Genomic DNA, 22,976 nt, shown 5'->3' with positions numbered 1-22,976 from the left:
TGAGCAGCAGCCTCCAAATTACCCAGCAGCACTTTCCTGAGGCTCCCTTTTCTTTCCTTTTTTTTTCTTTTGTTTTTCTTCTTTTACATAAAGGGTTATTAACCTAATTCCTTAAAATTACTAAATTACCCATACAAATTAATTTAACTACTACTTTATCCAAAAATAATTCTACATATAACTTAGGTTTTACATTCTTCCCTCCTTAAAAGAAATTTCGTCCTTGAAATTTGACATACCTGGAGTCTCAAAAAGTTGTGGATACTTTCCTTTCGTTTCATTTCATCCTCAAGTTCCCAAGTTGCTTTTCTTTCTGAGTGATTGCTCCATTGGACCTTAACATAGGGGATGACTCGATGCCTCAAAAACTGTTCTTTCCTATTAACAATTCATATAGGGTGTTCCTCATAAGTCAAATCCTCCTTAAACTGCAACAGTGCATGATCAATCACATGACTAGGATCCGGTATATACTTCCTTAACATTGAGACATGAAAAACATTATGAACTCCAGCTAGTGAAGGTGGTAGAACAAGTCTGTAAGCTACCTCTCCAATTCGATCTAAAACCTCAAACGGTCCAACAAATCTAGGACTCAGTTTACCACGAACACCAAACCTCATTACTCCTTTCATAGGAGACACCTTAAGGAACACATGGTCTCCAACCCCAAACACCAAATCGTGTCTCCTGTTATCTGCATAACTTTTCTGTCTACTCTGTGCAGTGCGAAGTCGCTCTCTAATAAGATTGATCTTGTCCACTGTTTGTTGCACAATCTCAGGCCCTAACAACTTCCTTTCGCCCACATCATCCCAACAAATAGGTGATTTACACTTCCGTCCATATAAAGCCTCATATGGTGCCATCTGAATGCTCGCATGATAACTATTATTATAAGAGAATTCCATTAAGGCCAAATGCTCATCCCAAGAACCTCCAAGATCAATAACACAAGCCCTCAACATGTCTTCAAGAGTCTGAATAGTTCTCTCTGACTGTCCATCAGTTTGAGGATGAAAGGCAATGCTAAAATTCAAACTAGTGCCCAAAGCTGTATGCAAACTCCTCCAAAACATAGATACAAATCTGCTATCTCTATCAGACACTATGGTCACCGAAATACCATGCAACTTCACAATCTCCTTGATATACAAATTTGCAAACTTCTCTAAGGAGAACCCTGCCTTCAAAGCTAGAAAGTGAGCGGATTTGGTCAATCGATCAACGATAACCCAAATGGCATTGTTACCACCTTGGGTCCTAGGCAACACTGTCACAAAATCCATGGTAATATGTTCCCACTTCCACTTGGGAATAGGAAGAGGTTGTAACTTACCTGCAGGTCTCTGATGTTCAACTTTCACTTGTTGACATACCAAATATTGAGCAACATACTGAGCAATTTCTCTCTTCATATTATTCCACCAAAAGTTCCTCTTCAAGTCTTTATACATTTTAGTGCTCCCTGGATGTATAGTATATCCTGAACTGTGAGCTTCTCTCAGGATTTCTCTCTTGAGCTCTAAATCATTAGGCACACACAACCTCTCTCCAAATCTCAAGGTTCCATCTTTATGCATACAAAATTCCATCTGTAGCCCTATTTCCATTTCAGTCTTAAGTTTTTGCAACTGAGGATCTCTTCCCTGAGTATCTTTAATTCTATCAATTAATGTGGGTTGAACTCAAAGGTTTGCCAACTGCACTCCATGGTTATGCCATCTAATCTCAATATTCAACCTCTGCAAATCCTCCAAGATATTCTTTTGGTCAGTGATCAAGGTAGCCAAATTACTCGGGGTCTTTCTACTCAAGGCATCCGCCATTGCATTGGCTTTTCCTGGATGATAATTGATAGTCAAATCATAGTCCTTTAATAGCTCCAATCATTGCCTTTGCCTCATATTCAATTCTTTTTGAGTGAAAATATACTTCAAACTTTTATGATCAGTGAATATCTCACATTTCACCCCATACAGGTAGTGCCTCTAGATTTTTAATGCAAACACCACGGCAGTCAACTCTAAATCATGCGTAGGATAATTCTGCTCATATGGCTTCAACTGCCTAGACGCATATGCCACTACCTTATCATTCTGCATTAGGACACAACCCAAGCCCATCTTCGATGCATCACTATAGATGGTAAAACCTTCATCTCCAAACGAAACTATAAGTATTCGAGCAGACACCAGTCGACTCTTTAGATCCTGGAAACTCTTCTCACAATCATCAGACCATTCAAATTTAACCCCTTTTTGTGTTAAACGAGTCAAAGGCATAGAAATTCGGGAAAATCCCTCAACAAACCTTCTATAATATCCTGCTAAACCCAAGAAGCTACGAATTTCAGTGACACTAGTAGGCCTATTCCACTCTACCACCGCCTCTACTTTCTTGGGGTCAACAGACACCCCATCTTTAGATATCACATGACCCAAAAATGATACACTTTCCAGCCAAAATTCACACTTCTTTAATTTAGCAAATAATTTCTTCTCCCTTAATAGCTGCAACACTATCCTCAGATGTTTTTCGTGCTGCTCTTGACTCTTCGAGTACACAAGAATGTCATCAATAAAAACTACTACAAACTGATCTAAGAAGGGTTTAAATGCTCTCTTCATTAAATCCATAAAAGCTGCAGGCGCATTGGTCAATCCAAACGGCATCTCTAAAAATTCATAATGTCCATATCTAGTTCGGAAGGTTGTCTTAGGTATATCTTCCGCCTTAACCTTCAACTGGTGATAGCTAGAACGAAGGTCAATCTTAGAAAAGGCTTGTGTTCCTTGCAACTAATCAAATAGGTCATTTGTTTTAGGCAAAGGATATTTATTTCGAATTGTTACCTTGTTCAACTCTCGATAATCAATGCAAAGGCGAAAACTACCATCCTTTATTTTCACAAATAAAAAGGGCGCACCCCAAGGAGAAAAACTAGGCCTAATAAAGCCCTTGTCTAGTAACTCTTGTAATTGTTCCTTCAACTCTTTCAACTCTGGTGGGGCCATTTGATACGAAGCCTTGGAGGTAGGACCCGTGCCGAGTATCAGTTCGATGGCAAACTCAATCTCTCTATCTGGTGGCAACCCCGGTAAGTCTTCAGGAAAAACATCGGGAAATTCCTTTACAACTAGAATATCCTCTAACTTCAATTCAGTCTCACGGGCATCTCTCACAGAAGCTAAATAACTCTCGCAACCATTCCTCAACAATTGTCTAGCTTGCAAAGCTGAGATTACCAAAGGAGGAGTGTTAACTCCACTACCCACAAAACAAAATTCTGGTTGATTAGGAATCTGAAATACTACCCTTTTGCCTCGGCAATCAATAGAAGCATAATTGGTTGCCAACCAATCCATTCCAAGAATTATGTCAAAGTCCCGCATATCTAAAATAGTCGAGTCTACAAGTAATCTCCTGCCATCTATACTAACCACACGAGATTTGCAAACTAAGTCAGCAACCATAACACCTCCTATTGGGGTTTCAACACATAAGTTAATCTCTCTAGGGACACATTTCCATCCATGTTTCTTAACAAATCCCACAGACAAATGAATTTGTAGCTCCAGAAATAAATAACACATGTGCATAAACGAAAGACACTAAAATAGTACCTGACACCACCATGTTGGAAGTCTGAACATCTTGTTGTGTGAGTGTGTACATTCGACCCTGAGTCTTTGGCTTATGACCTCCATTTTTCTTTTGATTTCCTGAAGACACTCTGTCTGTTGAAGTTCCTTTATTTGTCCATGCTTTCTGTTCAGTCTCACGCCCTTTTCGGTTAGGGCAATCAGCTATCCTGTGCCCCTGTTGCCCGCAAGAGAAACAAGCCCCAGTATTCCAACGACACTCACTATCCCGATGGAATCCATTACATCTAGTGCACTGTACCCAATCGTTTTGCTTGTCAACACTACCACCCACAGTTCGACTTCCCCAACTCTCAACCGAAGAAGTGTTTTGTCTCTTAGCATTGCCCTTCGAACTGTTGTTAGTTTGGAAGTTGGAAGAACTAGGCCTCTTCTTATAATTTTCTTCTTTCTCTTCTTGGGCTCTAGTGAGGCCACTCTCAGCCAACAAAACCTTATTCTACACTTCTCCAAAAGTAAGTAACTTAAAAGGAACCACCTGTTGCATAATGTTCATTCTTAGCCCACCTTCGAACTTTCGTGCTCTGCTATCCTCATCTGTTTCAAATGCTGATGCAAATTTAGACAACTTCGTAAACTCGGTTTCATATTCTGCAACCGTCTTATTCCCTTGCTCCAACTTCGAAAATTCCCTCTGTTTTTGTAGACGAACACTCCTAGGGAAGTATTTCTCATTGAATGCATTCTTGAACCTTTCCCATGTATAGGGGTTGGCATCATGCTCGTGTATGCGCTTCTCTATTTGCCACCAATCATTAGCTATCCCTTGTAGCATAAACGTAGCATAGGTCACCTTTTGATCATCCGTACACTCAAAAACAGGAAATAACTTTTCCATTTCTGTCAACCATTTTTGAGCCTCTAAAGGGTCTGTGGCTCCGTCAAATGCCAAGGCTATCTTCTTAAACTCAGTAATGTTACAACGTGGCCTCGGTTGTGGCCCAACACTTGGCTGCATCCGTTGTTGTTGCTTCATAAGTCTAGTCAAGTTACTCCTTATGGTGGTTTGTTGTTGCACCGCCCCGGCCAAAGTCTCAAGCACTTGAACCATTCCAACTGGATTGGGGATTGCAGCTTGTTCTTGTTGTCCCAACTCTTGCCCTTGATTTCCTCCGACTACTTGAGAACCACTACTATTATTAGTCACATTCCCTCGCTGATTGTGATTACCAGTCCGTCGATTCGTTTGACCCTGGCGTGTATTCCTAGCCATATTTGCCAATATCTCCTCATGTTCCATTGCAACCTATATGCATCAATAATAAAACCTCATCTTATTCTATTCTTAAGTCTCCATAACATGTAAATAAAATTAACATTATACCAAATTATAAGCGTTCCCAATCCTACATCTACCCAATCTCACCACTATTCTATACCAGCCTTTAAAATTACAACCTGGCTCTGATACCACAAAATTGTCACGCCCCAAGCTTCGTGACAACGCCGCACACTCATTTAAGTGAATATGCAAGGCTAAGAGTCCAAAACATAACCAACAATGTAAAATACTCAAGTTAAATCCTTAATTATCATAATGCTAAAATCCATGTTTCTATAGATAATTCTTATCATGTGAAATTGTCCACCAAGTCCACTAATATAATCCACTAACAAAATACTAATCCAAGTACTTAAATCATAGTCCTACTCTCGGCACTCCCACAAGTAAAAAAAACCCTGCGCAGCTCTACTCTTCAGAATCTGAAAAAAAATAAAATAAAATAAAATAAGGGTAAGCTAGACAGCCCAGTAAATAACCAACCATCACTCTTATGAATCCTCCCTCTTCCTTTTGGTTTTGGTCTCTTTTTTTTCTTTTTCTTTTTTTGTTTTCTTCTACTTTTTAAACCCTTAAGCAGCAGCCTCCAAATTACCCAGCAGCACTTTCACGAGGCTCCCTTTTCTTTCCTTTTTTTTTTTCTTTTGTTTTTCTTCTTTTACATAAAGGGTTATTAACCTAATTCCTTAAAATTACTAAATTACCCATACAAATTAATTTAACTACTAGTTTATCCAAAAATAATTCTACATATAACTTGGGTTTTACAAAATGTTTTTCATTTTCTAGAAGCAGAAAACATTTTCCGGATCTAATGAGACATACCAGCCATGCCAATGACACCACCGCCCTACCAGCACCACTACAGCCCATACCACCACCCTATCACAGCCGCTGCCACCACCACCACCACCAAGTACCGCAACCACCATCACTTCTTGCTCAACCTGCAAATCAAATCAAAATAACACCCCTTTGCTTTATAGGATAAGTGTTATAAGCTACTAGAATAGTGTGAGGACTAATTGCACTCCTAGTTTTGTGTACTCTTATTACAGAGGAAAACTCTACTTACATGAAAATAGGTCAAGAAAATTGTCATGAATGGAGAACTGTGGTTGAGATTCAATTGGTGTATTGTGGGGTTCATGTATAGAATGAATCTGTGCCACACATTGATGTTTTTGGGTCTGGATGTCTAGTGTTGCTGTATTGCAAATAATAGGCTTGAAAATTTCTCTTCCTCATTTTCATAATATTAAACTTCTAAATCACGACATTAATGACTTACTAAATATGCACAACTAATCCCATGGGATACAACAGTTTATCATAGATATTTGATATATACACCACTTAATATCACACTATTTTGCACAAACTTGTCCATATGCTTTAGCTACCATAGAGTTTAAAGTTTTCACATGTCACTAGTAAAAAATTCAATCAAACAATTAAGTGTAAGAAGTAGATCAAGACACAAGTTTTCTTGTTATTAATAACAGTTTTCAAATGTTGCTAGTTCAATATTTTTTCTGAGACATGACTGATATTTTGATTTTCATTGGTGGAAAAGTTGTTGAAATATTGGTAGAGCTAGTTAAGTGTTAATTCAATTATGTCATTCATCAAAAGAAATATGTTGAGAAAGTCTAAGAAGCGGAGTTGAAACGTTAGAGGCTATGAGAGATTGGATTCAAGGATCCATTTATCTACCAATAAGGATTAGAGAAGAAATTCAAGAAGATGCCAAGCACTAGATTGAAAAACTTAATGGGTTCATAGGAAGGGCTAAAGAGTTTCTGGAATGTGGAACTACTGTGAACGATAGTGTTTCAATAGGTGGTTTTCTGATTTGGCCACATGTTGCCGGCTAGGACAAGAAGAAAAAGAGAAAACAGAGGAGGCTAAAATGCCATGGATAGAAAGGCAACTTCAATAACATATCCAATTCTGCATGACCCTTGGGGATAGAATTCATACCCTCTGAAAGGCTCATGACTTGTGAGACCACAAATTTCGTAATGTTGAATCACGATCAATTTCATCAAAATATATGGTATGGGGTGGTGTTGGAAAGACAACTTTGCTAAGAGAAATTGGCAAAAAATGCTAAATTGGACAAGCTTTTGATGAGATTCTGATGGCTATAGTGTCTTGGCAACCAGACATTAAAAATATTCAAGATCAAGTAGCTGACATGTTGGGTTTGAGATTTATTGATTGGCCAAATGAAACTGAAAGATCAATTATATTATGTGCAAGACTGGAAGATGTGAAGAGGATCCTTGAGATTTATTGATTGGCCAAATGAAACTGAAAGATCAATTATATTATGTGCAAGACTGGACAATGTGAAGAGGATCCTTATTATATTGAATTATATTTTAAAAAGCACTACTAACTCTGCCTTTGAGCTGTTATCCGCAAAACTGCATCTGCATGCAAGGACTGAAAGGTTCTTTAAGTTAGTGGACAACCCATTTGCCTTCTAAGTTCTTATCATTATCATCATTATCATATACAAGTATTTCAGTTGGGGAGTCTCAGACTCTCATTACCTTGTGTGTATAATATATGAAATGCATTGAATGAAGCAGTGTGTATAACATTTTTCTGAAGAAAAGAAGTCAATATCAAAACGAAAAGGAAGAGGAAAAGGAAAAGGAAAAGAGAAAAGAGGAGCTAGTATATGTTCTTTGCCACCTTTCCAGCCCTAGAAGAAAATAATCAAACATTGTGCCAGATACATTAAACCAAGAAAAGAATGTTTTCCCTGTTCTTAAAAAGATATAGAATGTATATTGATGTCTCCATCTCCATCTTGAAGCCTGCAGCAGCAGTTGTCTTTCCCTTAATTGTTTACATAAAGAGAGGTATGCTTGAAATTTTGGCTTCCCCCTTTTCAATAATTTATGCATCATATACAATCTCTACATCATGTTGTTTCCTTTTATCTTTTTCCGTTTCTTTTTTTGTGTTCAGTGTTACATATACAAACATTATTTAAAGGTAAAAAGATTTATTATGCCAAAGATTAGGTTTGTACCCAATTACCCCTCTTAAATCCCATCAAAAGGGGACTAAACTGAGTACATTTTTTTTACTACATTTTGTGTTGGGATACATGAATTTTGAGCAAATAAATGAATTCGACTTGTTAGCTCATAGCTAGGGTACATGATTTTCTTGGTAGGAACAGAAAGAGAAAAGAAAAAGGAAAACATATGTAGTAAAAAAAATTAATTGTTTATGATTTTGATAATTAAGGCTATGTGTGGTTTAGTTTTAGAATTATGAGTTGAGTGTGGAGTTATGTTTTGAGTTTTAAGTTTTTGAATTATGATTTGAAAAGAGAAAATTTGTTTGGTTATGAGTTTTAAAAATAGTTTTGGGATGATTTGTACTTTTTTTTTGATTGATTGATGTATAGAATGTGAGAATGTGAGAGGAGAGAGGATAGATGAGAGAGAAAAAGCGATTGATCGATTGATTAATAATAAAAAAAAAAAAGAGAAGAAAGAAGTTTTGAAAGTAATTTTGAATTGTATTTTAAAAATTTGTTTGGTTATAAATTTTGATTCAAATCATGATTTGAAAACTTAATTGAGTTTTGAAAATTAAACCAAACGTTACCTAATTGTTTATTTAGGAAGTTGCATTTGATTTTGTTCTTGAAAACTATTCTGTTCTCAAAAAACAAGAAAATGAAAACTCATCAAAATAAATTTCTAAAAACATTTTTTGAAAACAACCCATTTTAGAAAACAACTTAAAATTAAATTTTGAATTCTGAAAAATTGAATTTACAAAAAAAATGATAACAATTTTGTTTCAAACTTCTCATTATTATTTTTACTTTTTGAAAACATGAAAAACAAATAAAGAAATACAAAGAGAAAAAACGAAACGAAACAAAACAATCAATAAGATTGGAAAAGAAAAATCCTATAATAGTGCCAATTTTGCAAAAAATCCCATTAGTAGGACATAGATTTATGGGTTTATGGGCTATAGAAAGCTTCCACATCAAAATTTAACCAATAATAGTAATCACAACATTATAATCCCAGAACCAATAGCTACCTCATTTTTGTCCTTTTTTTTTTTGGGCCAATAGATAGGAAAATTTTAGGGTAAATTTACACCCCCTAAGGTTTTCTTAAAATATGGATTGCTTCCTATGATTTGGAAAATTACAAAACCCCCTTGTCATAATTTTTTATTTAACAAAATTAACTAAAAAAATAAAATTCTTAATTGCTCTTCTATACAATAATAAAATTATTTGAATTATTAATTGAAATATATTTCTAACATTATTAAAAATTGTTAATTGACTTGATGATTTATTAATAAAAGGGGCTATTTGTTATGAAATTATAAACTTTAAGGAGCATGATGTAATTTTTTGAATCACATGGGCAATTTGTATTTTAAAGGGCTTATATTTGTAATTTATCCAAAATTTTATGATGAAATCACTTCTCATTACCAAACCAATCCAAACCAAATTAAGCCTTAAGTCTCATCAAATGGGATCAGCTACATGAATCCTTTTTTTCTATGCGGCTCTATCAAAGGTTATTTTGTTAGTCAAATTTAGTAGGTTCATATCTCTATTTATTGTGCTAGCCAACGTCAATCTAGGTGCACCCCGTCCCCTAACACTTCCTTCTACCGTTACTGTATCACATCTCTTCACTACTGCCTTTGTTAGTCTCCATTGAATATGACCGGACCATCTCAATCTATTCTCTCTTGACTTATCTTCTATCGGTGCTATTCTTACTCATTCTCGAATAAACGCATCCCTAATTTTGTCTTTCTAGTCTTGCCACACATCTTTCTTAGCATCCTCATCTCAGTAATATTTATCTTATTTACATGTTGTTTCTTGGTTGCCCAACACTCCGCCCCATATAACATCACTGGTCTAATAGTTATTCTATAGAACTTTCCTTTTATTCTATTGGGTACTTGTTTATTGTACAGTACTCTAGACGCACTTCTTCACTTAAGCCACCTCGCCTTAATTCTATAGACTACATCCGCATCAATCTCCCCTGCCATTGTGATAATCGACCCTAAATAATGAAAATATTCACTCTTAGATAGTTCTTGGTTCTCAATCTTCACTTCTCCTCTGCTTTCATTGTTGTTGTTACTAAATTTACACTCTGTGTATTTTGTTTTAGTTCTGCTCATCCGAATTCTTTTAAATTCAAGTGTTTCTCTCCAAATCTCCAATTTTGTATTAACTCCTTCTCTAGCCTCATCTACTAACACGATATCATCTGTAAAAAGTATATACCATGGCACATCATCCGGAATATTTTTTTGTCAACTCATCCATAACTAAAGCAAAAAGATGAGAACTTAAGGTAGATCATTGGTATAACCCAACAATAATTGGAAATTCATTTGTCTCTCCATCAGGCGATCTAATAGTAGTCATCACCCCTTCATACATGTCCCTAATCACATTAATGTAACCTTTTGTTACCCCTTTCTTCTCTAACACCCACCATATTATATCCCGCAGCACTGTCATATGCTTTCTTAAGATCGATAAACACCAAATGAATGTCTCTTTTCTTTTCTCTGTACTTTTCTATTACTCTCCTCAAAAGATAGATCGCTTCCATTGTTGACGTACCAGGCATAAATACAAATTGATTCTCTGACACCTCTGTTATATTTCGTAATCGACGTTCCATCACCCTTTCCCACACTTTCATTATATAACACATTAGTTTAATTCCTCTATAGTTGTTGCAATTCTGAACATCTCCTTTATTCTTATAGATTAGCACTAAAATACTCTTCATCCACTCAGTTGGCATGTTCCTAGTCAATAAAATCTTGCTAAACAACCTAGTCAACCAAGCAACCCCCTGCTTACCCAAACACTTCCAAGCTTCAATCTCTTGAAATAAGACAAAGAGCAACTCCAAATGTTAGTAGCAACTCACAAAGTATTAACAATAATAACCCCAAATTGATTGTATTTGTTAGCACTAGACCCCTTTGAACCTTTTCTTTGGGTTAGTGTTTAATTACCAAAAGAATATACAATGAAGTTCAAGAAATTGTCCAAAAGGCTCATGTAGACATAGACATGGTTGGACAGGCCAAAAACCTCACGACGGGGAAAACAAATAGACCTAGCCTAGAAAGCGACAAGAGGCTAGGATCATAAAGTGAAAACAATTAGGCCCAGTTGTCGGGGCTGCCATGATTGAATCCTCACCTCTGCATGTGTGTGTCTTCCTCCCATTATGATTGCTATTTTCATGAACATACTCTTGCTAGTACTCTACAGCCTAGGGAGCAATCTGGTCAAACTCTCTACATATGTTGTTGAATACCGAATAATTTCTGATTTTCCAAATAAACTAGCAGATACAAGCCAACAGATCCATAATTTCTGCCCTTTCTGGTCCCTTGATCAAATCCCCAATATTCTTCTACCAACTTGCAAACTCAATGTTCAAGACATTTTCAAGTCTGATCCAAAATGGCAATATAACAACCGCGATAAGTCACCAATTTTCCCAAAAGCCTAAGCTATTAGGAAATGGGCCCAACAATGTATATTAGGTTGTCTATACACCCTCCCTTATGTGCAACTCCATCTTGCACGTGGAGAAACAAACAAAGAACTAAACAGAAGGAGAAACAGACAACCAAACAGAGAAGAAGAAATCAAACGGGGACCGAATACCAAATGTCGATAGAGAGACTTGAACTTAAGACCTCTTTCAACCAGAGCTCTGATACTATGTTGAGTCAGCAATTTTCCCAAAATCTTAAGCTATTAGGGAATGGGCCCAACAATGTATATCAAGCTGTCTAACACCCTTCCTTACGTGCTGTTAGAATTTACCATAAACCTACCACCACTACCACCTCACCTACTCCACTAAACCTAACCCACTACACCACTACCACCTCCACTTCACCTACTCTCCACCTACTCCCAAATACACTCCTATATAATAGGAATCCTTGTAATTGTAATATACACAACACAGAAATATCAATCAATAATATACATCAATTTATTTTTTTTACATGGTATCAGAGCAGGTTTAGAACCTAGTATTTTCGCTTCACCGGCGGGCGGTAACCTCACCTTAGCCGTCCGCCGGACCTCAACCTAGTCCGCTAGCATTTTCTACACATACCTTCACTTTCCTGCATCTTCCAACTCTCTTCCCTCGTGCTTGAGCAGATTTTGCTGTGCGTCTAAAAAGCAACCGGACTCTCAGACCACTCCTCCAGTTCGCCTTTTCTCTTTCACCCTCTGAACCGCCGGCTGTTGGCGGCGGCGATGATTCTTGTAATTTAAACGGAGTACAGTTGTCTGGTCTGGCTGGTTCGAAGAAGACTGCCGATTTTTTGAGCTTCGATGGGAGTGTCGCTGTTCATGCTGGTGAAAGATTAGGTCGTGGCATCGTTACTGATGCAATCACCACCCGTGTTGTTAACACCTCTGCCTACTTCTTCAAGAAAACTTCCGAGCTTATTGATTTCAAGGAGGGACGACATGCAAGTTTTGAGTATGGGCGTTATGGAAATCCAACCACTGTTGTTGCAGAAGAGAAGATAAGTGCACTTGAAGGTGCTGAATCAACACTGTTAATGGCATCGGGAATGTGTGCCAGCATTGTAATGTTTATGGCACTGGTTCCAGCTGGTGGGCATGTTGTGACAACCACAGATTGCTACAGGAAGACAAGGATTTTCATTGAAACTGTTCTCCCTTTAAACCCTCTCTTTTCCTTTCTTTTTCTTTTAATATTTACCTCCACTACCTTTTGTCTTTCACATACAGTCACCACCTTTTTTTTATTCGTTTTATTCTTATTATCATCCTCCTCATCATGTACCCACTTTCTCTCTCTCTCATTTTTTCACTTTCCAATCCCCCGAGGCACATGCTTTCGCCATTAATCTATTCTTATTATTATTATTAAAAAAAAAAAAAAAAAAAAAAAGCACTCACACTCACTGCACTGCTCTTTCCTAAAACAACTCGTTTTGTTGCATGTCTTTGATGTGATGATGACTTTGGCAGAGTTATTATCCTCTTTTGTACAAACACCTATTCTCTCTCTCACTTTACTTTTTCCATCACCCATGTGACCCATTCTACAAAACTATATCTTTATCTCTTTTATATGCCACTCTCACCAGCGCATATGCTTTCTACCTTAATATATTATTATTATTATTATTATTATTAAAAAAAAAAAAAAAAAAAAAAAAAATTCCAAACACCATTACTGTTTTTCACAAATCCGTGTAATAAAGATTTGCACACCAAACCTTACCTTCTTTTCTTCATCTCAGGGATCAACCCCGATCACCATTACATAAAAAAAAAAAAAAAAAAAAAAAAAAATTCCAAACACCATTACTGTTTTTCACAAATCCGTGTAATAAAGATTTGCACACCAAACCTTACCTTCTTTTCTTCATCTCAGGGATCAACCCCGATCACCATTACATAAAAAAAAAAAAAAAAAAAAAAAAAACTAAAAAAAAAAAAAAAAAAAAAACACACAACCCACACAAACACCCACCCACAGGTGGGATTTTTTCCTTATCCCTTCTCTACTCTGCCGCTGGTCTCTTCTTCTTGCCTCCGTCCTGCGCGGCCCTTGACGGTGTTGCCTCTGTGCTTCCTAGACCACCAAGCAAGCTGCCTCCTCCCTGCTCCTCCACTACCGCATACGGTGGACCTCCAAATCGGAACATAACGGTGGCCTTCCGCTTCAGCTCCTTGTTTTCTGCCTTTAGCACACTTATCTCTGCTCGCGCATCCTTATACATGCGTTGGAGCAGAGCCAGCTGGGAGTTTAACTGTTGCACCTCATTTGTCCTGCTCTGCAGCCGGTGCGACAAATTTGTGACCGCTGTCATGGTTTCCACACATGACTTCAGAGTATATTGATTGGCCTCAATATCAGTTTGCCCCGCCATTTTTTGCTCCACCGACCGCATCGGAAAGTTCAACGGAGCAAACACAGAGGTGTTTGGTTGAGGTTCACTGGCCACCGCACCAGTTCTCTCTCTTGTTGACTCATTGAGGTCGGGAAAGAGAGTGAGTAGACCACGTGATGATGATGCCATATTCTGGGTAGCTGAACGGGAAGAAGAGGCCATTGTTCAGATGTTTCAGACTGTAAATATTCAGATGTTTCAGAATGAAAATGTTCAGCGGTTTCAACTAGTTTGTTATGCTTCCAAGCACAGCCTTCGCCTCAGTTTATAAAGACCTTGACGAAGAGGCCGACACGCGCACTGTCGATCACGTGCATCGCCGCGTGTCTGGCGCGCCTTTTGATGGCTCGTCTTTTGATGCAGTGGGCACGCCTTTTGATGGCACGCCTTTTGACAGATTGGGCACACCTTTTTGAGGGTGCCACTTTTACAACGGTCCGACAAGACCCTATAAACTGTCCCGACATTTGATTCCGGTTAGCTTTTTTCATCGGTCCGACATGACCATATACTGTCCCGACATTGATTCCGGTTAGCATACAGTGTCCTCTACAACGTTATGACACCACCATACAGTGTCCTCTATCCCGTTATGACACCACCATGCAGTGTCCTCTACAACGTTATGACACCACCATACAGTGTCCTCTACAACGTTATGACACCACCATCCAGTGTCCTCTACCACGTTATGGCACCACCTTTCAGCGTCTTCACCAACGGTCTGACACGACCATACAGTGTCTCCTATCTTTTTTTATTTTTATGTATTTTCTTGTTTTGTTCCTCTCTTCAAACTCAAGTTGGTTAGTTTCTATCCTCCTTGAGTTTGCGGGGGGCTGTTAGAATTTACCATAAACCTACCACCACTACCACCTCACCTACTCCACTAAACCTAACCCACTACACCACTACCACCTCCACTTCACCTACTCTCCACCTACTCCCAAATACACTCCTATATAATAGGAATCCTTGTAATTGTAATATACACAACACAGAAATATCAATCAATAATATACATCAATTTATTTTTTTTACACGTGCAATCCCATCTTGCACGTGTAGAGACAAATAGAGAACCAAACAGAAGGAGAAGCAGACAACCAAACAGAGAAGATGAAATCAAACGGGGGCTGAATACCAAATTTTGAGAAAGTTTTTGGGATTGGTCCAGTCAAATGATTGTGAGACAAGTTTAGTGCACGGTTACCACTAAGCATTCCTAGTTCAAAAGGTATTTCACCTGATAACTTGTTAGACAACTTGATATACATCGTTGGGTCTATTTCCTAATAGCTTAGGCTTTTGGGAAAATTGGTGACTTAACATGGTATGAGAGCTCTGGTTGAAAGAGGTCTTGAGTTCAAGTCTCTTTATTGACATTTGGTATTCGGTCCTTGTTTGATTTCTTTTTCTTTGTTTGGTTGTCTGCTTCTCCTTCTGTTTGGTTCTCTGTTTGTCTCTCCATGTGCAAGATGGGGGTGCACGTGAGGGAGGGTGTTAGACAGCTTGATATACATTGTTGGACTCATTTCCTAACAACTTAGGCTTTTGGAAAAATTGGTGACTTAACAAACCGAACCTTCACTGCGCCAAAACATCTTAAAATCAGATTGGTAACAGTTTTAGGCTGTAGTCCACACACTGGACGTATTTCACCAAATGGAACTTTCCTCTTACTCAAGTTATTTCTAGATGAACATTTTGATTTTATCCTAAAGTCTTCATATGCCATATTCTTTTCCAATTCATCTATTCTCCATCACTACCACTAGCTCTGCTAATACCATAATGTTTTGGCAAACCAATTAATAATCAGTTCTGCATCCCTTTGAAATTTATTTCCCTCACAATCTCAGCTTTCCATCCGTTTTCCCCTATGAAGCACATGCATGGGTATGGGTATTGGTATTGGTATGATACACATATGTCAAGAGGGTAAAATCTATAAAAAGTAAGGTAAGGGTACAGCTGGATACATTCATAAAAAAATATTTATTTTTAATTTGAAGTATTGCAAAAATTAGTTAAATGAATTATTTTGTTAGATCCAACCTACAATTCACATTTCATTCCAAAGGTTGGGTATAAACCAAAATTAAATGTCATTATATTAAAAAACTTACAAACCAAAGTTTAATTTTAAAAGCTTGCTAAGCATAAAAAACAAGTCCAATGAAACTAACTTGACCGTTGTATAGAAGAAAATTCTATTCCGTTTGAGATACGGCATGAGTTAATGTTAGGTATGTCTAGGGTACGGCAAAAATTAAGAGGAAAAATTTTGGGTATATGTTTCGTGCACCCGATACATATGCAGAAGTACCAGTACCCAGTGTGGATACAACATGTTTGCCAAAGTACCCATACTTCATAGATTTTTCCTTTCATCAATGAGATGAGCTACTTTAGATAGCGGACAGTCATTGGGCTTCCCAGTTATAGTTCAAGGATTATGAGGGTCAGATTGCCATGGTCTAACCAAATATGAGTCTTCTTTCCATTGAAAACTCTCTATCACCATCTTCAATAATTTTCCTCCCCTCCAGCTATGAGAATATATTGATATTGTTAATTATGGAATATGTATTTTAGATTTGATTGTGAATATTAGCTTAATTGTATTTCCTATTTTAGATTAGGGTTAGGATTGCTATTGTATTTCTTATTTTAGATTAGGATTAGGATTGCTATATATATTGGTTGTAATCTTTGAATTTACACAATTTGAATATACAGAAAAGCTTTCAGAAATCTTACATGGTATCAGAGCTGTGTCTGAAACCCTAGCCATCAGCCTCAGAAATTGCGATTGTCATCAACAGAAGTCGCAATCGTTGTGCGACCTGAGATATCATGTCGCCATTGTCACTCCTTCACTCTGTCTTCTTCATCGCGACCACTGGTCTTCTATCTAAGTTTAAACTTAAACTGTCCATTTTATAAAACAAAATGTGATTTGTTAATCTATTTATCGATATTCGCTGAAGCTAACTTTTTGCACGGACAGTTTTCACTGCAAGGTTTACAAGATGAATAGTTAAGATGATCATCTTTGTAGGCCTAGAGTGGGGCCCACAAAATGGAATACAGAGGAATATAGAAGATAATGGTGTGGAGAGAAGCCATTCCCTATGTCATTAGTCAAAGCTCGACCCAAAGTGTAAGAGGTAGATCTAGACACAAGTTTTCTTGTTATTAATTACATTAATAGTAATACTCTAACAATTTCTTAGTGTTCTTATACAATGCTTTTCCTCAGATATGACAGATATTCTAATTTCCATTAGAGAAAAAGTTGCTCAATTATTAGTGGACCCAATTGCGCGCCAGTTCAATTATGTCTTCCACCGAAAGAAATACATTGAAAATTTGACAATCCAAGTTGAAATGTTAGAGGCTTTGCGAAATAGGGTGCACGGATCCATTGATCATGCAAAAAGAAATAGAGAAGAAATTCAAGAAGATGTCAAGTACTGGATCAAAAAGTTAATGGGTTCATAGTGGAGGCTAAATTTTTTCTAGAGGGCTATACCAATGTGAACACGATGTGTTTCAAAGGGTGGTGTCATGATTTGGTCACACATTGCCGACTAGGTAGAGAAGCAAAAAATAAAACAGATGGCTAAAGAGTTAGGAAAAAATGGCAACTTCAATAACATATCCAACCCTGCTCCTCCCTTGGGGATAGAGTCCATACCCTCTCAAAGGCTTGTGACTTACGCAACCAGAAATTTGGCAATGCTGAATGTAATGGAGGCATTGAGTGACGACAGGATCAACTTCATTGGAATACATGGTATTGGGGGTGTTGGAAAGACAACATTGGTAACAAAAATTGGCGAAAGAGCTAAATCAGAGAAATTTTTTGATGAAGTTGTGATTGTTGTTGTGTCTCAGAACCCAGACATTAAAAGGATTCAAGATCAAATAACTTGCATGTTGGGTTTCACCAGATTAATTGATCAACCAAATGAGATTGAAAGAGCAAACATGTGTGCAAGACTCAAGGATGTGAAGAAGATCCTTGTTATATTGGATGATGTTTGGGCCAAACTTAATTTAGCAATCGTGGGTATTCCATTTGGCGATGATCACTAGGGTTGCAAAATCATAATCACAACACGTCGTGAGCAAGTATGCAGTTCCATGGGAATGGAAAGGGAGAGGATAAATATTGTTCATCTTGATGTTTTATCTGAAGAAGATTCATGGGATTTGTTCAGAAAGAATGCCGGCAATGTCGTTGACTCTAACGTGGTGAATGCTATTGCTAATGGGGTTTGTAAAGAATGTGGAGGTCTGCCTATAGCACTTGTTACAGTTGGTAGTGCAATGAAAGGTAAAGATGACCCTGATTTATGGAACAAGGCAGCTCGGGAATTGAGAAAATCAGTGCCAACAAACATTGAAAGTGTTGATCAACAAGTGTACAGAAGTCTTGAGTTGAGCTATGACTACCTGCAAGATGAAGAAGCCAAGGCTTGCTTCTTGGTTTGTTCTTTGTTTCCCAAGGATTTTAACATCTTAATAGAAGGCTTGGTACGGTATGAGATGGGGTTGAGGCTATTCAAAAATGTTGATACTGTACAAGAAACTAGGGGAAGAGCAAAATCAGTGATCAACAACCTCATAGATTCCTGCTTGTTACTAGTCAGTGATGAATGAGGTTGCATCAAAATGCATGATCATGTACGTGATGTTGCCATAGTAATTGGATCCAGTAAGTATTTTGTAAGAGCTGGTTGTAGTTTGAAAGATTGGCCAATGGATTGTTTGGATCAATATGATGGCATATCATTGATGAGAAATAAAATCAGTGACCTTCCTGATGTCTTAGAATGTCCAAAGCTCAAAATATTATTATTACAATACAACAAAATTACATTGTCTTGTTCACATGAATTCTTTTCAGGGACGAAGGCATTGAAAGTTTTAGATTTGAGCCAAGATTTCTACATTCCATTTCACAATCCAATTCGGCATCCTAATGCTTTCAATGACCTGACATGTTTTCGAACATTAATTCTTGAAGGAATTAAGATTCAAAACACTAAATTTCTTGGACAACTGAAGAAACTTGAAGTCCTTAGCCTCAGGCGTGCCTTATTTTTTGAGGCACCAAATACTATAACTTATAAGGGAGTTAACTAAGCTAAGGTTGTTGGACATGACTTATAGCCATCATGAATTTTACATTCCAGCCGATGTGGTACCACCTTTATCCAATTTGGAGGAGTTGTACTTGTTTCAAACCAGATCTAAGATGATGGATGAGGACCCTGCAGTCGAAGTAGCTGTTGCACTAAGAGCTTGGCCTCGCCTAAAAGTGCTAACCATTTCCATACCCAACATTGCGTGTATACCTAAAGACTTTGTTTTTCTTGAGTTGGAAAGTTTTATTATTTCTATCGGAACATCAGGTAGGGTAGGTGATTATTCCCCAAATTATTTGGAACTTATAAATTTGGTTGGACCCATGGTTAATTGGAGTAAATGCTTAAAGTTGTTGTTGAAGAGAGCTACACGTCTACTTTTGGGGCATTTGCAAGACATGAAGGGCATTTTTCCTTATTTACAAGCCAATGTAGATGGTCTGAATGTCTTGGAGCCTCTGAGCATTGAAGATTGTTCTCAATTCGAATACTTGATCAACACAGAGGAATTGGGGGATTTCATCACATGCACAACCACCTGATCTGCAATTGCTCTTTAAGCTGGAAGAATTGGAACTCGTCAAATTGGATACTTTCAAAGGAATATGTCCAGGTGCACTTACTACTTCAACCTGGACATGCTTCCCAAAGCTCAGAAGGTTGGAAGTTTACATCAACTGTTCTTCCATTCAATTTGCTTCAAAGGCTACAACATTTGGAGAGACTTTTAGTATCAGAATGCGTAATTTTGGAACAAGTATTTGATTGTGGTCTTGAAGAAGAAGGCTTGCAGTTGCTTTCTAGTTTGAGAATATTTTCACTAGACCACTTGCCTAGATTGAAGCATATATTGAATTGCTCCAGTTGACATGTGCAACTCCGCAACCTAAGATTTATGTATGTCAATTCATGTGCCAAACTGAAATATGTCTTCCAACCTTCTTCATCAACTTGAAGAGCTTTTTGTAAGTGACCGTGAAGAAATGGAGGAAATTGTTGCAAAGAAAAATGAAGGGAAAGAAGAGAGAGTGGACAAGATGATGTTCAAAAGTCTAAAAAAAATCAAGCTTGAACACCTTCCAATGCTAAGTGGTTTCTACACAGGAGACTTTACTTTTGAATGCCCATCCTTGGAAGAACTTATAGTGAGAGATTGCCCCAAAATGAAGACTTCCGCTGCCACTACACCAAAACTGAAGGCAGCTATATTGGATAACTTCGAGAAAACACTACAAGGGATGGACTTGAATCAGGTTGTGCAAAATCATTTCAAAGCAAACGTACTTTAGTTTTAAACGTTAACATATATAAATATATCTCTATTAATTACATATATTATCAACTAAATTTTTTTTGAATAGTGCTACAATACATACCCCTTTTTAAGGTGTGTATCATATGCAAGTTATGATACCACAAAGTGTCATAATCAAATCCTTTTCTGTCATAACTTATTGGATCATAACCAAATACCTTCGATGCATAACCAAAGGCCTCTTCGGTTATAACCAAAATTACAACCACAATAGGTCATAATTGAGATATAACCAACACCACAATGTGTCATAACCAAATACCACTTGAGGCATAACCAAAGACCTCTTTTGTCATAACTAAAATAACAACCACAATAGGTCATAACTAAGGCTCCATTTGGAAACTTGACTATTTTAGCATGGCTAAAAAAGTTATATTTGGGATGATAGTTGACTTTTTTTTTTTTGTAGTTGATTTGATAGTTGTGAGAGAAAAAGTGAAATGATTATGATTTGGATGTGACATATTGTCTTATTAGATATGTTAGCCTATTTTGTTTTTATTGACTATTTTAGCCAAAAAAGCCGAAAATCAACTTTGCAAACAGGGCCTAAGTTATAACTAAAACCACAATGAGTCATAACCAAGTCACAACTAACACCACAATAGGCCATCTGGTACATATGCTACACACCTTTTTTAAGGTGTGTACCATAGAATTTTCCATTTTCTTTATTATAAGTAAATTTTAAATTGAGTCCTAGAGACCTCTAATGAACTACAACAATACTACATAAAAAAATTACTTTGAAACTGCCCAGAAAAGTAAATCAATGGACTACGTTCATTGTGTGTGTGTGGCCCACACCCCACTAACTTTAAATCTACATCATACACCTCACTTGCGAAGTAAGTTTTGGCGTAAAAATTTATGGTTCATAGCCTTTTTGAATAAACTACACACTAAACTATCAACAACTCACAGTGAGGCGTGGGCCTCACATCTATATGGGTATGGAGCCCACACTTGTGACTAATTGGTAGTTTAGTTTGTAGTTTATTAGGGATCTCTAGTATTTTTGGATTAAATTTAGAGCAATGCTACATATACAAAATTCTTACATTGAAAATATTCAGAAAATTTAATATCTAGTTGAGATTCATTCAAAGTGTAGGCTCCACCACATAAGAGTTGAATTTAAATCACACATTATTTTTCTAGATTTGTTTCTATGCTTGAATTCTGTGCATGTATCTTTACGGTTACATTATTGTCCAAGTTAATTTACAAAGAAAGCATTCCTCTATGAATTAATTTACATTAATACTCTATGGACTTAGTCAATCAGTGGTAGGCTAACTCTCCTCCAAGGAAAAATTTCATAAAGAGGACTTTATTACATTTAAACAATCTTGTTTAATTTTTTTTTGTTACAATTTTTGATGTAAAATTTATAGTTCTCGTCCATTGTCGTAATTAAAATTTGGAGAGACTTTTATACAATGAGAGTTTTATTTTTATGTTTATTTTTAAATGGTAGTTTGTTGGATAAGAACAATTTTATTTTTTATTGACCTATGGACAATGAGTATTCATTTAAGCTTTTATTATCAAGGGCCTTAAGGGAGGTTTTTTTCAATCAAACTTTAGTATTGGGATCTTTGGACAATGAATGTTTTGTAGGCATTTAGTTAAGGATAAATTACATTTATGGTCCTTAAAAATATGCTTTTTGTGCCACTTTGGTCCTTCAAGGTTCAATTTTATCAATTTCGTCCTTAATATTTTAAATTTGAGGCAATTTGGTCCAATTTTAAATGGACCGTCTGAATAGTTAACATAATGATAATAAAGTATACATATGATCCTTAAAGTATGTGTTCCATGTTACTTTGGTCCTTAAAATTTTAATTTTGTCAATTTGGTTCCGAAACATTGATGAAGGAGAAGATGAAATATAAATTACAACATTGAGGGACGAAATTGGCAAAATTAAAACTTTAGGGACCAAAATGATATGACCTTTCTTCAATCACCAATTAATCTAAAAATGTTGTGAGATTTCAATATAAATTTTGCTACATTCAAAAGGAATAAGTAAAATTAGGATAAATTTTACTTTACCTCCTCATGGTTTGGGCCATGTGCCAATTGTCTTGGAAATAACCACATAAACCCCACGTGGTTATGGACGAAAGAGCACACTAACTTTTGTTAACCGAACATATAAATTGACCTTTATACCCTTATCTTCTTCATCTCTTTTCATCTGAATTAAACCTATATATATATATATATATATATTTTTCTCTTCTTCCATGGTTGCCAACTGTAACGAATTCAATTTCAACTTTGGCAATCAACATCCAAGTGGCGCACACAAGCTTGCAAACCCTACCCATTATATTTTTACTTCCGTTGTTTGATCTGCATCTGCTGTGTATATATGTATGACTACTATTATTCAATTGCAAGAGATGAGCTGCCATTGGTATCAAGTTAAGATAGATTTTAAAGGAAATCATTTAATTACAAAGTAATTACAAATTGTCATCTTCTCACCTTTCTCAAAATTCAAATTTTTACCATCAAATATCAGT

The 22,976-nt window shown here is 36.8% G+C and overlaps 1 long non-coding RNA gene across 1 annotated transcript in view; it reads left to right on the top strand.

The window, feature by feature from the left end:
- LOC114288091 (uncharacterized) overlaps positions 1-22,976 on the top strand; it is a 34,926-nt gene that overhangs the window by 6,912 nt on the left and 5,038 nt on the right. The window lies entirely within an intron of this gene.

This window comes from Camellia sinensis, chromosome 9 (genome assembly GCF_055761805.1).
Source record: "Camellia sinensis isolate YWXY chromosome 9, ASM5576180v1, whole genome shotgun sequence".
Classification (NCBI taxonomy): domain Eukaryota; kingdom Viridiplantae; phylum Streptophyta; class Magnoliopsida; order Ericales; family Theaceae; genus Camellia; species Camellia sinensis.
This window is presented reverse-complemented; position numbering and strand designations above follow the sequence as displayed.